The sequence below is a fragment of the Oncorhynchus gorbuscha genome, linkage group LG11 (genome assembly GCF_021184085.1).
Source record: "Oncorhynchus gorbuscha isolate QuinsamMale2020 ecotype Even-year linkage group LG11, OgorEven_v1.0, whole genome shotgun sequence".
Classification (NCBI taxonomy): Eukaryota; Metazoa; Chordata; class Actinopteri; order Salmoniformes; family Salmonidae; genus Oncorhynchus; species Oncorhynchus gorbuscha.
The window spans coordinates 65,094,952-65,111,038 of record NC_060183.1 but is presented as its reverse complement, the minus strand read 5'-3'; the positions used below and the strand labels follow the sequence as shown (position 1 = coordinate 65,111,038).

Below are 16,087 nucleotides of genomic sequence, written 5' to 3'. Positions count from 1 at the left end.
TTTGATGTAATCTTTGTCATCATTTCCAGAACAGTGTTAACAACAGGAAGGATTAAGAAAGTTTATAGACACTTAAACTGAAGGACGACACAAACACAGGAGAGAGATAAGAGGGAAAGAGAGATGAGGGAGAGAGAGAGAGAGAAAAGAGGAAGAGAGATGTGGAAGAGAGAGAGAGAGACGAGGGAGAGAAAGAGAGAGAAGACGGAGAGAGAGAGAGAGAGAGCCCTCACCTACAGAGAGATAAACCTGGAAAGGGTCCCCTCCGCCAACAAGTACGGGGGATCTGTTCACAAACACAAACAGACCCCACAGAGCCCGAGGACAGCAACACATTCAGACCCCACAGAGCCCGAGGACAGCAACACATTCAGACCCCACAGAGCCCGAGGACAGCAACACATTCAGACCCCACAGAGCCCGAGGACAGCAACACATTCAGACCCCACAGAGCCCGAGGACAGCAACACATTCAGACCCCACAGAGCCCGAGGACAGCAACACATTCAGACCCCACAGAGCCCGAGGACAGCAACACATTCAGACCCCACAGAGCCCGAGGACAGCAACACATTCAGACCCCACAGAGCCCGAGGACAGCAACACAAACAGACCCCACAGAGCCTGAGGACAGCAACACATTCAGACCCCACAGAGCCCGAGCACAGCAACACATTCAGACCCCACAGAGCCCGAGGACAGCAACACATTCAGACCCCACAGAGCCCGAGGACAGCAACACATTCAGACCCCACAGAGCCCGAGGACAGCAACACATTCAGACCCCACAGAGCCCGAGGACAGCAACACATTCAGACCCCACAGAGCCCGAGGACAGCAACACATTCAGACTCCACAGAGCCCGAGGACAGCAACACATTCAGACCCCACAGAGCCCGAGGACAGCAACACATTCAGACCCCACAGAGCCCGAGGACAGCAACACATTCAGACCCCACAGAGCCCGAGGACAGCAACACATTCAGACCCCACAGAGCCCGAGGACAGCAACACAAACAGACCCCACAGAGCCTGAGGACAGCAACACAAACAGACCCCACAGAGCCCGAGGACAGCAACACATTCAGACCCCACAGAGCCCGAGGACAGCAACACATTCAGACCCCACAGAGCCCGAGGACAGCAACACATTCAGACCCCACAGAGCCCGAGGACAGCAACACAAACAGACCCCACAGAGCCTGAGGACAGCAACACATTCAGACCCCACAGAGCCCGAGCACAGCAACACATTCAGACCCCACAGAGCCCGAGGACAGCAACACATTCAGACCCCACAGAGCCCGAGGACAGCAACACATTCAGACCCCACAGAGCCCGAGGACAGCAACACATTCAGACCCCACAGAGCCCGAGGACAGCAACACATTCAGACCCCACAGAGCCCGAGCACAGCAACACATTCAGACCCCACAGAGCCCGAGGACAGCAACACATTCAGACCCCACAGAGCCCGAGGACAGCAACACATTCAGACCCCACAGAGCCCGAGGACAGCAACACATTCAGACCCCACAGAGCCCGAGGACAGCAACACATTCAGACCCCACAGAGCCCGAGGACAGCAACACATTCAGACCCCACAGAGCCCGAGGACAGCAACACAAACAGACCCCACAGAGCCCGAGCACAGCAACACATTCAGACCCCACAGAGCCCGAGGACAGCAACACATTCAGACCCCACAGAGCCCGAGGACAGCAACACATTCAGACCCCACAGAGACCGAGGACAGCAACACATCAGACCCCACAGAGCCCAGACCCCACAGAGCCCGAGGACAGCAACACATTCAGACCCCACAGAGCCCGAGGACAGCAACACATTCAGACCCCACAGAGCCCGAGGACAGCAACACATTCAGACCCCACAGAGCCCGAGGACAGCAACACATTCAGACCCCACAGAGCCCGAGGACAGCAACACATTCAGACCCAACCAAATCATGAGAAAACAAAAAGAGAATTACTTGACGCATTGGAAATAATCAACAAAACATCCAAGAACTGGGATGTTATTTGCCCCTAAACAGAGAATGTACAGTAGCAGAATACTTGACCACTGTGACTGCTTTGACTATGTACAGACTCAGTGAGCATAGACTTGCTATTGAGAAAGGCCGCCGTAGGCAGACATGGCTCTTGAGAGAAGGGCACACTGCCCACAAAATGAGGTGGAAACTGAGCCGTATTTCCTAACCTCCAGCCAAATGTATGACCATATTAGAGAGACAGACTGTATTTCCCTCAGATTACACAGATCCACAAAGAATTTGAAAACAAATCCAATCTTGATAAACTCCCCTATCTACTGGGTGAAATAACACAGTGTGCCACCACAGCAGCAAGATTTGTGATCTGTTGCCACAAGAAAAGGGCAACCAGTGGAGCACAAACAACAATGTAAAAATCACCAATACTTATGTTTATTTAACTATTTGCACATTGCTGAAACACAGTACATAGCTGATAATATAAAACTTGAATTGTCTTATTGAAACCTTTGTTTACTGTTAAATTCTAATATTTTTTTGTTAAAATGTTGACATTTGTTTATTGTTTATTTGACTTGGTTTAGCAATATAAAGATATGTTTCTCATGTCAGTAAAGCCCCTTGGAATTGAACTGAATTGATATATGTTTTATTTCTTTCCCCCTTTGTGTTAGAACTATTTGCACACTGCTACAACACTGTATATAGACATAATATGACATGTGAAATGTCTCTATTCCTTTGGCACTTTGGTGAATGTTTACTGTACATTTTTGATTTAATCTACTTCACTTGCTTTGGCAAAGTAACATATGCTTCCCATGCCAATACAGCCCCTTGAATTGAATTGAGAAAAAGATAGGGAGGGAAGGAGAGATAGAGAGAGAGAGAGAGAGAGAGAGAAGAGGTGGCAGAGTAGTAGGTCTACAGTAGTAGAATACAGTATACAGTAGTAGAATACAGTATACAGTAGTAGAATACAGTATACAGTAGTCAGGGTAAAGTTCTTGGTTATTTTCCCTGGAGGAATATTTATTTTCATTATTAATATATTCAATTATATCAGAAAGAGATAAATAAGAGGCTATATTCTGGGAATTATTCCTCTTCACTTTACAAACATGTTGTTTACATAGATAAAGGTATAATGCACACACACACATGCACATGCAAGCACACATACAGTATATACAGTGCATTCGGAAAGTATTCAGACCCCTTGACCTTTTCCACATTTTGTTACATGACAGCCTTATTCTAAAATGGATTTAATTAAATGTTTTCCTCATCCATCTTCACAAAATACCCCATAATGACAAAGCAAAACCAGCTTTTTAGAAATGTATGCAAATGTATTAAAGTATTCAGACCATTTGCTATGCGACTTGAAATTGAGCTCAGGTGCATCCTGTTTCCATTGATCGTCCATAAGATGTTTCTACAACTTGATTGGTGTCCACTCATGGTAAATTAAATTGATTGGACTTGATTTGGAAAGGCACACACCTGTCTATATAAAGGTTCCACAGTTGACAGTGCATGTCAGAGCAAAAACCAAGCCATGAGGTCGAAGGAATTGTCCTTAGAGAGGATTGTGTTGAGGCACAGATCTGGTGAAGGGTACCAAAAAATGTCTGCAGCATTGAAGGTGCCCAAGTACACAGTGGCCTCCATCATTCTTAAATGGAAGTAGTTTGGGACCACCACTCTTCCTAGAGCTGCCAAACTGAGCAATTGGGGAGAAAGTCCTGAATGCCAATCGTCATGTCTGGAGAAAACCTGGTGAAGCATGGTGGTGGCAGCATCATGCTCTGGGGATGTTTTTCAGTGGCAGGGACTGGGAGTCTAGTCAGGATCAAGGGAAAGATGAATGGAGCAAAGTACAGAGAGATCCTTGATGAAAACCTTCTCCAGAGCTCTCAGGAGGTTCACCTTGCTCTCAGGCAAAGGTTCACCTTCCAACAGGACAATGACCATAAGCACACAGCTAGGGCAACGCAGTAGTGGCTTTGGGTCTCTGAATGTCCTTGAGTGGCCCAGCCAGAGCCTGGACTTAAACCCGATCGAACATCTCTGGAGAGACATAATAGCTGTGCAACGATGCTCCCTATCCAAACTGACAGATTTTGAGAGGATCTACAGAGAAGAATGGGAGAAACTCCATAAATACAGGTGTTCCAAGCTTGTAGTGTCAAACCCAAGAAGACTGGAGGCTGTAATCGCAGCCAAAGGTGCTTCAATAAAGTACTGAGTAAAGGGTCTGAATACTTACAGTATGTAAATGTGATATTTCAGTTGTTAATTTTATTTACAAACATTTCTAAAAACATTTATTTGCTTTTTCATTATGGGGGATTGTGTGTAGATTGATGAGAAGAAAAAAACAGTGTAATCCATTTTAGAATAAGGCTGTAATGTAACAACGTGGAAAAAGTCAAGGGGGCTAAATCATTTTTGAATGCACTGACTGCAGTGTATATTAATAATACCATGTGATGTGAACTAGAAAACTGTGTCTAATCTGTCTCCTCTCTGGCATGTGTGTGTGTGTGTGTGTGTGTGTGTGTGTGTGTGTGTGTGTGTGTGTGTGTGTGTGTGTGTGTGTGTGTGTGTGTGTGTGTGTGTGTGTGTGTGTGTGTGTGTGTGTGTGTGTGTGTGTGTGTGTGTGGCGAAGCCTTCAGGTCTGTGTCCCCTTCATATCTTGCCCTCTCGTCAGACATGAAAGACTGAGCCGTGTGTGTGTGTGTGAGAGCAGGATTAGGGTAATCTAAAGGACTGGATCCTCTTGATAATAGATATGCAAATTCACCCCTATTAATTAAGCTATGAATATTAATGAAAAAAGATAAGGAAGAGATAACAGTGTGTGTGTGTGTGTGTGTGTGTGTGTGTGTGTGTGTGTGTGTGTGTGTGTGTGTGTGTGTGTGTGTGTGTGTGTGTGTGTGTGTGTGTGTGTGTGTGTGTGTGTGTGTGTGTGTGTGTGTGTGTGTGTGTGCGTGTGCGTGTGCGTGTGGATGTATAAGGAGATAGGGACCAAAGAGACCCTGATGGAGAGGGAGAACTATAGAGATTGTTTTATTTTTACCTTAGAGAGCAGAATGTGTGTGTTCTTTCTGTCTAGCTTTATACGTTCTATGATTTACATACTATTTATGTACTCTTTTATTTGGAAAGGTTATTATAACCTTGATTGCATTATATAATTATAGTAATATCATTGTCATATTATACTGAACAAAAATATAAACGCAACATGTGAAGTGTTGATCCGATGTATCCCGGAAATGTTCCATTCACACAAAAAGCTTATTTTGGCTAAATTTTGTGCACAAATGTGTTTACATCCCTGTTACTGAGCATTTCTTCTTTGCCAATATCATCTATCCACCTGACAGGTGTGGCATATCAAAAACCTGATTAAACAGCGTGATCATTACACAGGTGCACCTTGTGCTGGGGACAATAAAAGGACAGTCTAAAATGTGCAGTTTTGTCACACAATACAATGCCACAGATGTCTCAAGTGTTGAGGGTGCGTACAATTGGCTTGCTGACTGCAAGAATGTTCACCAGAGCTGTTGCCAGAGAATTAAATGTTAATTAATCTGCAATAAACCCCCTCCAATGTTGTTTTAAAGAATTTGTCAGTATGTCTAGCCAGCCTCACAACCAAGTGTAACCACACCAGCCTAGGACCTCCACATCCGTCTTCACCTACGGTATCGCCTGAGACCAGCCACCTGGAATCAACTTCAGTGTGCAAATGTTCACCTTCGACGGCCACTGGCACGCTGGAGAAGTGTGCTCTTCACAGATTAATCTAGTTTTCAACTATACTGGGCAAAGGGCAGACAATGTGTATTGATGTCCTGTGGGCGAGCGGTTTGCTGATGTCAACGTTGTGAACAGAGTGCCCCATGGTGGCGCTGGGGTTATGGTACAGACAGACATGAGCTACGGACAACGAACACAATTGCATTTTTATCAATGGCAATTTGAATTCACAGAGATACCGTGACGAGATCCTGAGGCCGATTGTCATGCCATTCATCCGCCACCATCACCTCATGTTTCAGCATGATAAAGCACAGCCCCGTATCGCAAAGATCTCTACACAATTCCTGGAAACGGACATGTTTTTTCCATGGCCTGCATACTCACCAGACATGTCATCATTGACCAGGTTTGGAATGCTTTGGATCAACGTGTACGACAGCGTGTTCCAGTTCCCGCTAATATCCAGCCACTTCGCACAGCCATTGAAGAGGAGTGGAACAACATTCCACGGGCCACAATCAACAGCCTGATCAACTCTATGTGAAGGAGATGTGAAACGCTGCATGAGGCAAATTGTGGTCACCAGATACTGACTGGTTTTCTGAGCCCCTACCTTTTTTTAAGGTATCTGTGACCAACAGATGCATGTCTGTATTCACAGTCATGTGAATTCCATTGTTTAGGGCATAATGAATTTATTTCAATGAACTGATTCCCTTTTACTGAAACCTTAACTGAAAATCTTTGAATTTGTTGCATGTTGTATTTATATTTTTGTTCAGTGTATTGGTTGAGAGGATATAACTGAGAGAAGATGGTTATCTGTAAGCTATTCTTTTCTCCTGTTTCTGTATAGTAATGTAACTTGATGTACAAGTATACCCCCTGGACAGGATGCTAGTCCGTCGCAAGGCCTTACCCCCAATCTCCTTAATGCTGAGCGCCAAGCAGAGACTCATCTCAGGGTGGATACTAACCACAACGCCACTGAGTTGGACACTGAGTTGGATTATCGAACCCAATAATCTCAGGCAAATTACTTTGATCGTTCACTCCGGAACATGCTTGACAATCTCTCACCTCACTCCTCCTCTCATTCCCTTCTCCATCACTCCTCCTCACTCACTACCATGCCACTATCACTCTCCCTTTTTACTTAGACTACTGTACACCTCTCTTTTCTCCCTCTCTGTTTCTATTATATTAAATCTAATCTGTAGGAAGTTAACAGAGCAGCTCTATGCACCGGTCACATCCTGCTCCGGGCTGAAAGGCCATGTCTTAAAGGCCAAGTGCAGTTAAAAATGTGATTTTCATGTGTTTTATATATATTTCCAATTCAACCCCAGTTGTAACTAACCTGATTCAATTTATCAACCAGCTAATTATTAGAATCAGGTGCGCGAGACTACAGTTGGAACGAAAACCTCCTGGATGGTAGCTCTCCAGGAACTGGGTTACAGAGCCATGATCTAGCTAATATTTAGCTTCATACTTCGGCTACACATCACAAGCCTCTCTCTTCTGGCTGTTCCTGTGTCGTAACTGGCTTTATAACAAGGGTAGGCAACCCCACTTCATGCTTTTGATTTAATCAACCTGGAAGACCAGGTTAATTAAATTTAGCCAATCATTGAACTGATCAATTAGCTCAGTTGGTCTGGTGTGGTGCCTAGTTGGAACAACGTCCTGCAGTACTCTCGGCACTCTAGGAAAAGGGCTACCTACTCCTGGCAGTGTTGCCAACTTAGCGACTTTGTCGCTATATTTAGCGAGTATTCAAACCCCTCTAGCGACACATTTTCAAAAAAGCGACTAGCGACAAATTTAGCGACTTTATCTGGTGTTACTGGAGACTTTTGGAGACACTGACGTGAAAACACGTATCGTTCTTACTCTTCTCAACGAGCAGCGGATGCTGCCGTGGGCCTCACCCCCCTCCCAAAGCACTCACAGGCGGTCCAGTCCTCGTGCAGCAGTCCCTCCCAGCTGCAGTCAGAGCAGGAGATGTTCACCCCTCCACGTCCAGACTGCAAATGAACCGTGCATGCGGGAAGCTGCCGCTGGCTGATCCCGCCCTGGCTTACATAAAAAAACATTTAACCTGAATTAGGGCCAGACTAGGTACCATAATTTTCTCACATTGCCATTGACAGTTTTTTTATTGTCTCTTTTTGGTCCATTTAGATTTTCATTTTTACTGTGTTTTACTGTGACTTGTTGTAGGCTCCTAAATGGACCATAAGGTTAAAACTCAAACCAAATTAAGCAAACTAAACTAAAAAACTAAAAAATAAGTGTGTGTCTCTTTTGGGTCACTTTTGCCGGTCCCAAGCCCGGATAAAGGAGGAGGGTTGGAATTGTGACATAAAAAAAAACAAGAATTCAAGAGAGTTCATTTGTAGTTCTAAACCATATTTAGGGTGTTTTTTTACTCACTTTTTGTCTCTCTCACAATGTTATTCCTCTCTCCTACAGCATCCATCACAATTACATGCACATTATGCAATTAGGACAGCCAATACCAGCCAATTATGCAAATTAGGACAGCCAATAGCTACTTTCCTTACTGAGGAGTTGGCAACACTGACTCCTGGGTTGTAGGCTACACGAGCCTCTCCGCAATAGGCCACTCCTTTTCTTGTGAAATCCCAGGAAAATCTATAGTAGAAGCTATATGACATTTATTTATTTAAAAACAAAATGTATACTAGACCTAATAGCCTATTCAGGGAAAGAAGCAGGCTTGGTCTTGCTAACTGATTAATGTAATCAGGCCTACAGCATAGAAAATGCATGTTGGGGAATGTTGAGGAGAGAAAGTGCATTGGTGTGATGACTTTTGGCTGGTTTTGATAACATTGTTCCGCTCATACATTGCAAATAGTTGCACAGGACACAGAGAGATGAGCACAGTGAAGAATAAGACTCAAAGGAATTGACAACCATTAGAAAAATCACTTGCAAACCACTTGAGCAACGAGGGAATGACTTGCTGTAGGCTAATAGATGTGCAGTCTAAATGGCGTTTGTTGTTGCTCCATTTAAATACGAGTTACTGTATTCTTTTTTTTAGGCCGACATGTAGCCTACATTGAAGTATTATTTGCAGTTGTCGCTATGGCAACGAACACACCCTGAAGGGTCTGAACCAGTATCCTCATGAATGGTCTTGTGTTACCACATTATTAACAGGCAGAGTGCAGTAGGATGCATTGATCAGTTGATTGACAGGTGTAGGACTACAGAACGATAAACAACAAACGTTCCTCTAGTGTGGATGCACACCAACCTTTATGGTTATGTAGCCTATAGTTTATCATTATAGTTATTGGCTTGGTGGACGGCCCTTAACTCTGACGCACAACACAACTACCGTTATTATCACAACAGAGCCAGCCGACTCGTACGTCTAGCTAACGTTAGCGAACTTGAATGACATAAATATAAAATTACACTTATACACTAAGACTTGTTTACTTGACTTTTATACTCTATAAATTGACTCCACATAATTTACTCTGGCAGGTTTTCCACGGTTATGGCTAGAAGGGATGACCGTTTGCCACCGGTGCATTGCAGTAGGGAAGTAAAGCGGAAGTTGAATACATCACTTCCGTTGTTAAACTGTGCCCACAGCAACATTCGAAAATGAGGTGGATAGGTTTGTTTATTCAATGGGGCGTGGGTGTATAACTGATCCTTGAACTTTGACGTGCTCCCAATTACTTCCTGGTCAATAATTTACATCCTGTCCTTCCTTCAGTGGAATAGGGTGGTGGGCAAGTTTTTTTCCACATTTTGTGTCACAAAGTATAATGGATTTATACACCAGTCCAGTTGGTGGTGGTAATGCAACATATTGGATGCAAACTGCCATAAAACCTAAGAAGAAGAAGATGACTCACGTCCTTCTATAGACTATGATCAATCAACAGCTTTTTGATATTCATATTGCAGATGAATTGGGCGTAATCCAATCAGAATTGGATGGTTCATTCACTCAGATTAATAAACTATTATGACTGACAAGTGCATAATGTTTTTTTGGGGCTTGACGGACGTAGGATTTGACCGTTAAACAGAAAACTTTGAAAGCTGGAACTTTTGATAGGCTATAATTCGCACCTCTGTCTAAGCTACTGTGAGAAATCTATCGTTCAACCTCTCTATTTTCCTGCTGACGGGTGACTGCAATGGGGAGTGTGCGATCGACAGATAAATTAATCAATCAACTCATAGAAAACGAGACAGTGGATGCCAGAAAATTGCAAGAGTTTACACTGATTATTTAGTTCCAGTAGGACCTATTGATCTTTTTTCATGCTCAAGCTATATATGCCAAGTAGTTATTGATTTCCTCCAGACTATTATATTGCATAGACAATGTCCCTCCTATGTGAACATTACACACACGGCAAAGGGCTATTGAGGGTGAAAGAAACGTTCAGGGAGAGGATTCTAATGACATATCCTTCATCCACTCCCCAGTGCTTTCTGCACTATTTCTAAACAATGTATTTATATCCTCCTGAAGTTCCACCTTATGAAAATCTCAGAAAAACATAAAAAATGCCTTCCTGTGGGGTTGACTAGTTTTATTGGCAAGAACTATGGGGCTAATTGTCAAATCGACTGTTCTGTGGTTTGGTTCCGTGTCAGGCCGTGGTAGGCTACTGATGGTTGGGTCGATGGTTGTGTGTGTGTGTGTGTGTGTGTGTGTGTGTGTGTGTGTGTGTGTGTGTGTGTGTGTGTGTGTGTGTGTGTGTGTGTGTGTGTGTGTGTGTGTGTGTGTGTGTGTGTGTGTGTGTGTGTGTGTGTGTGTGTGTGTGTGTGTGTGTGTGTGTGTGTGTGTGTGTGTGTGTGTGTGAGTGCGTGTGTGAGTGCGTGGGCGTGGGCGCGCACGCCCCAGGGCATATTACTTGGCCCAGTACAGAGAGGTATTGGGATACGTGACTGATTCAGTACACACACACACATACACACATACACATACACATTACCACATACACATACACACATACACATACACATACACACGTACACACACACACACACACACACACACACACACACACACACACACACACACACACACACACACACACACACACACACACACACACACACACACACACACACACACACACACACACACACACACACACACACACACACACACACACACACATACATACATACATACATACATACATACATACATACATACATACATACATACATACATACATACATACATACATACATACATACATACATACATACATACATACATACATACATACATACACATACATACATACATACATACACACACACACACATACACACATACACGTACGCACACATACACACGTACACACACGCACACATACACACACACATACACAGGAAGGAGGACCAACAGCTATCTGTCGTCGGTGCAGGACAGTTGTATGCAGCAGAGCCCAGAGTGACATTGAGACCTGCGTCCATTACTGAATCTATTATTAGTTCATCATTAACTTAATTCCTCTCAGTTCAACTCTAACTGTCTGCTCAGGTAAGCCACTGACTCCTGTTACTGTTAATGCTCTGTTGTGAATGGAGTTCAAAACTTGTTTGGGTGGTTGAGTTTTTGCTGTTTTTGTGTGTTCTTTACAAACAGGGCTTTTCTATCAACATCACTGACTGCATTCTGATTACTCTTTTAAATATATGCATGATCAGGAAATAAACGGTTTGGTTTGACTTGGGATTTTCAGTTCAATAAGAGAAACGGTCAACTTGTATATTGTGTTTTGTTGTGTACGCCATGAGCTTGTACTGTTGGGGTTTGATTGAAAGATGAATGTGTGCTAACGAAACAGTAGCATCGTTAGGAGAGACTGGTCTCATGTTTTATGTTAATCAATAGATCTGATCGATCAGTGATGAGTTGGAAAGCTTGCTCAGCCATTCATTGTATTTATTGCATTATTTAATGCCTTTGGAGAGTATATTGAAAATACAGGAGAATATTTGATAGAGTATATATCATCACATACAGATGTTAGATATGAGATGAATCCTGATATAGCCTACCATGGCTCGATGTTAGATATGAGATGAATCCTGATATAACCTACCATGGCCAGATGTTAGATATGAGATGAATCCTAATATAACCTACCATGGCTAGATGTTAGATATGAGATGAATCCTGATATAGCCTACCATGGCCAGATGTTAGATATGAGATGAATCCTAATATAACCTACCATGGCTAGATGTTAGATATGAGATGAATCCTGATATAACCTACCATGGCCAGATGTTAGATATACATTTACATTTAGGTCATTTAGCAGACGCTCTTATCCAGAGCGAGATGAATCCTAATATAACCTACCATGGCTAGATGTTAGATATGAGATGAATCCTGATATAGCCTACCATGGCCAGATGTTAGATATGAGATGAATCCTGATATAGCCTACCATGGCCAGATGTTAGATATGAGATGAATCCTGATATAGCCTACCATGGCCAGATGTTAGATATGAGATGAATCCTGATATAGCCTACCATGGCCAGATGTTAGATATGAGATGAATCCTGATATAACCTACCATGGCTAGATGTTAGATATGAGATGAATCCTGATATAGCCTACCATGGCCAGATGTTAGATATGAGATGAATCCTGATATAACCTACCATGGCCAGATGTTAGATATGAGATGAATCCTGATATAACCTACCATGGCTAGATGTTAGATATGAGATGAATCCTGATATAACCTACCATGGCCAGATGTTAGATATGAGATGAATCCTGATATAACCTACCATGGCCAGATGAGCTGTGTATTCTGAACAGGAGCTGTTTCTCTGCTAGTTGTGTTGCTTTGTTAGTTGACAGAGGACATGTGTTATTATCATGGTTTAGTGCAGTGTTTCTGTTTCCTACCCCAGGACTTGGGGAACCCTAGTGACACATATTTGTTCTATCCCAACACCAGCACACCTGACTATACAACATCAAGGGCTTGATCATTACCATATTAGTTTAATCAAGGGTGCTGTTGTACATATATGCCGCCTTCAAAACAACTGGGAACTGGGGGAAAAAACTAACTCCAACTGGGAAAAATATTTTTCTAGAGCGCCGACTTTCCAACCGGAAGATCACTGACGACATGATTTGACCTTGTTTTTTTCAAGTTCCCAACACCTGGAAAGGTATTTTACATATCAGCTAACCACAACTATGTTACAGCAATCTGTCAGTTGATGACACAGTCATGGAACCATTGGTTGATGCATGTATGCAACTTCTGAGCAGGGCAATGCAAACTTGATTTTAGGCAGTGTCTACACAGGTAGCCCAATTCTGATCTTTTTTTCCACTAATTGGTCTTTTGACCAATCAGATCAGCTCTGAAAAAGATCTGATGTGAAAATATCTTTATTGGTCAAAATATCAGTTTGTGGAAAAATATGAGAATTGATAGAGATTTTACATTTACATTTACATTTAAGTCATTTAGCAGACGCTCTTATCCAGAGCGACTTTTAGAATCCTTTGATCCCTGTTTGATCTTTATGTCTGGCAGTTATGACAGTTATGGCTTGGGTTGATTGTGTCATCTGCTCTGCCTTGTTACCAGGGTGAGGAAACTTCATGGAATTGATTCCAACGCAACTCATTACCAATAGGAGAATTGTGATCCAGTGAAGTGTGTTGACTAGGGGTGCACAACTCAGGCCCTGCAGCTTCTCATCCTGCTGTTCTGAATTTCTCCATTGTACTTACCTAATCAGTGAATGTTAGAGAATGATTGTGCAGTGAATGCATACACCTGGTTTTCAGGTAGAAAACCATTCAAAATCAAATTAATCAGTCACCCAAAATGGCCCTCAAGGACCAGAGCTGGGCACCCCAGCTGTAAGCCTACCACTAGTATTGTCAGTAGCCCACTCAGTCAAAGTATTCCATGTTCTGAGTTGTCCTTACAATAAACAGCACTCAGGGTGTATGTGTGTTGTGAAACATGCCCTTCACACCCAATGAACAGCACTCAGGGTGTATGTGGGTTGTGAAACATGACCTTCACACCCAATGAACAGCACTCAGGGTGTATGTGGGTTGTGAAACATGCCCTTCACACCCAATGAACAGCACTCAGGGTGTATGTGGGTTGTGAAACATGACCTTCACACCCAATGAACAGCACTCAGGGTGTATGTGGGTTGTGAAACATGCCCTTCACACCCAATGAACAGCACTCAGGGTGTATGTGGGTTGTGAAACATGACCTTCACACCCAATGAACAGCACTCAGGGTGTATGTGGGTTGTGAAACATGCCCTTCACACCCAATGAACAGCACTCAGGGTGTATGTGGGTTGTGAAACATGCCCTTCACACCCAATGAACAGCACTCAGGGTGTATGTGGGTTGTGAAACATGCCCTTCACACCCAATGAACAGCACTCAGGGTGTATGTGGGTTGTGAAACATGCCCTTCACACCCAATGAACAGCACTCAGGGTGTATGTGGGTTGTGAAACATGCCCTTCACACCCAATGATCAGGAGCTCAGGGGCCAGCTGGTGATCTGGACTGACAAAGGTATTGATCAGCCTACAAAAACCCTGTGTGACACACAGACAGACAGAAAGACACACACACACACACACACACACACACACACACACACACACACACACACACACACACACACACACACACACACACACACACACACACACACACACACACACACACACACACACACACACACACACACACACACAGGGGTACAAATGTAAAATCATTAAATCATTACAAATCTGTTGCCTCATTGTCATCCTTAAAGGTTAATGTAGGCCTAAAGCTGAATTGAATTGTTGAATGTTGTGTATACATTAATGCCCAATCAGAAATGAACCCATACCCCCCCAGGACAATTTTCATAGATCTGAAGGAATGGGATTGGGTTTAAGTACAGAAGTATATGTCGACCTAGCCCATATGGAGTTTCCGGCATTTTGGTTACACTAATCCGACCCTTTCCGATCTGTGAAAAGTGTCTATGGGATAGGAGTTAGGGATTGATTATTGACTGTTCATAATGTTACGAACTTGATATTTTGAGGGATATTCCTTGAGCATGTCCCCATACACTGCTGTCCCTCTTTATCTCTCTAGGTCTTGTGTGGTCAACCTCTGGTCAGCTATGATTTTCCAATGAGTTTTCCTCATGTCAATCACCCATCGATCTCCCGGGTTACCAAATACACGTGTGGTGCTGTGTGGTTTGGCCAGGCGTCACATGGCCAGCAGGGTTATTCCTTTAAAGCTGGAATCTGCATTAGGTGAAACAGAGACACTGGTCACCCCAGGCACATTTCTTATTGTTTATGTTTTGTTTATGAAAGGAGGAGAGGAGCATCCAACATCTTAGTAAAAAAAACTGAAGGTTAGTGACCTGAATGTTAGTGACCTGAATGTTAGTGACCTGAATGTTAGTGACCTGAATGTTAGTGACCTGAATGTTAGTGACCTGAATGTTAGTGACCTGAATGTTAGTGACCTGAATGTTAGTGACCTGAATGTTAGTGACCTGAATGTTAGTGACCTGAATGTTAGTGACCTGAATGTTAGTGACCTGAATGTTAGTGACCTGAATGTTAGTGACCTGAATGTTAGTGACCTGAATGTTAGTGACCTGAACGTTCGTGACCTGAATGTTCGTGACCTGAATGTTAGTGACCTGAATGTTAGTGACCTGAACGTTCGTGACCTGAATGTTAGTGACTAGTACAAGACTGCCAGATGGCAGCTCAGGTGATATGTTGTGATGATCCTCACCAGGAGAGGGCAGGATCACTACGTGGAATACAAATGAGTTTACCTGGGATCATTCAGGTTCCTCTTTAATAGTGACCACATATTCAAAATGTAGAAAAACATACAACAGCCAAATTAGGTCGAGGATTCAAACCCTACGGGGGAGATGTTCTACACAACTGCAATTCAAAAGTTTACACACACTGTCAAGTTGTTCCTTTGCAATCTACCTGGCTGTATATATATACAGGTACGTCAGGTTTAGATGAAGAAGTTTATATCTGCATAGTTCATACAGTATATTGGTTCTAAAGGTTCTGTTTCTGTGTGTATTTCATCTGTCTGTGTGTTAAAGCAAGACTCATATCAAAGGATTCTGTAATGAAACAGATTGGAGAGATAGAGAATCAGAGGAGAGAGAAGTGTACAGACTTTCATCCTCTCTCTGTCTCTCTGTC

General features: G+C 43.3%; 1 protein-coding gene across 4 annotated transcripts in view; it reads left to right on the top strand.

Annotated features, from left to right (window-relative positions):
- Positions 1-11,217: 11,217 nt before the first annotated feature.
- Positions 11,218-16,087, top strand: part of LOC124049128 (electrogenic sodium bicarbonate cotransporter 4-like) — a 54,280-nt gene continuing 49,410 nt past the window's right edge. For all 4 annotated transcript variants that reach the window (XM_046370485.1, XM_046370486.1, XM_046370484.1 and 1 more), the window contains exon 1: positions 11,218-11,354. The gene's annotated coding sequence lies outside the window, so the exon portion shown is untranslated. The remainder of the gene's footprint in view (positions 11,355-16,087) is intronic.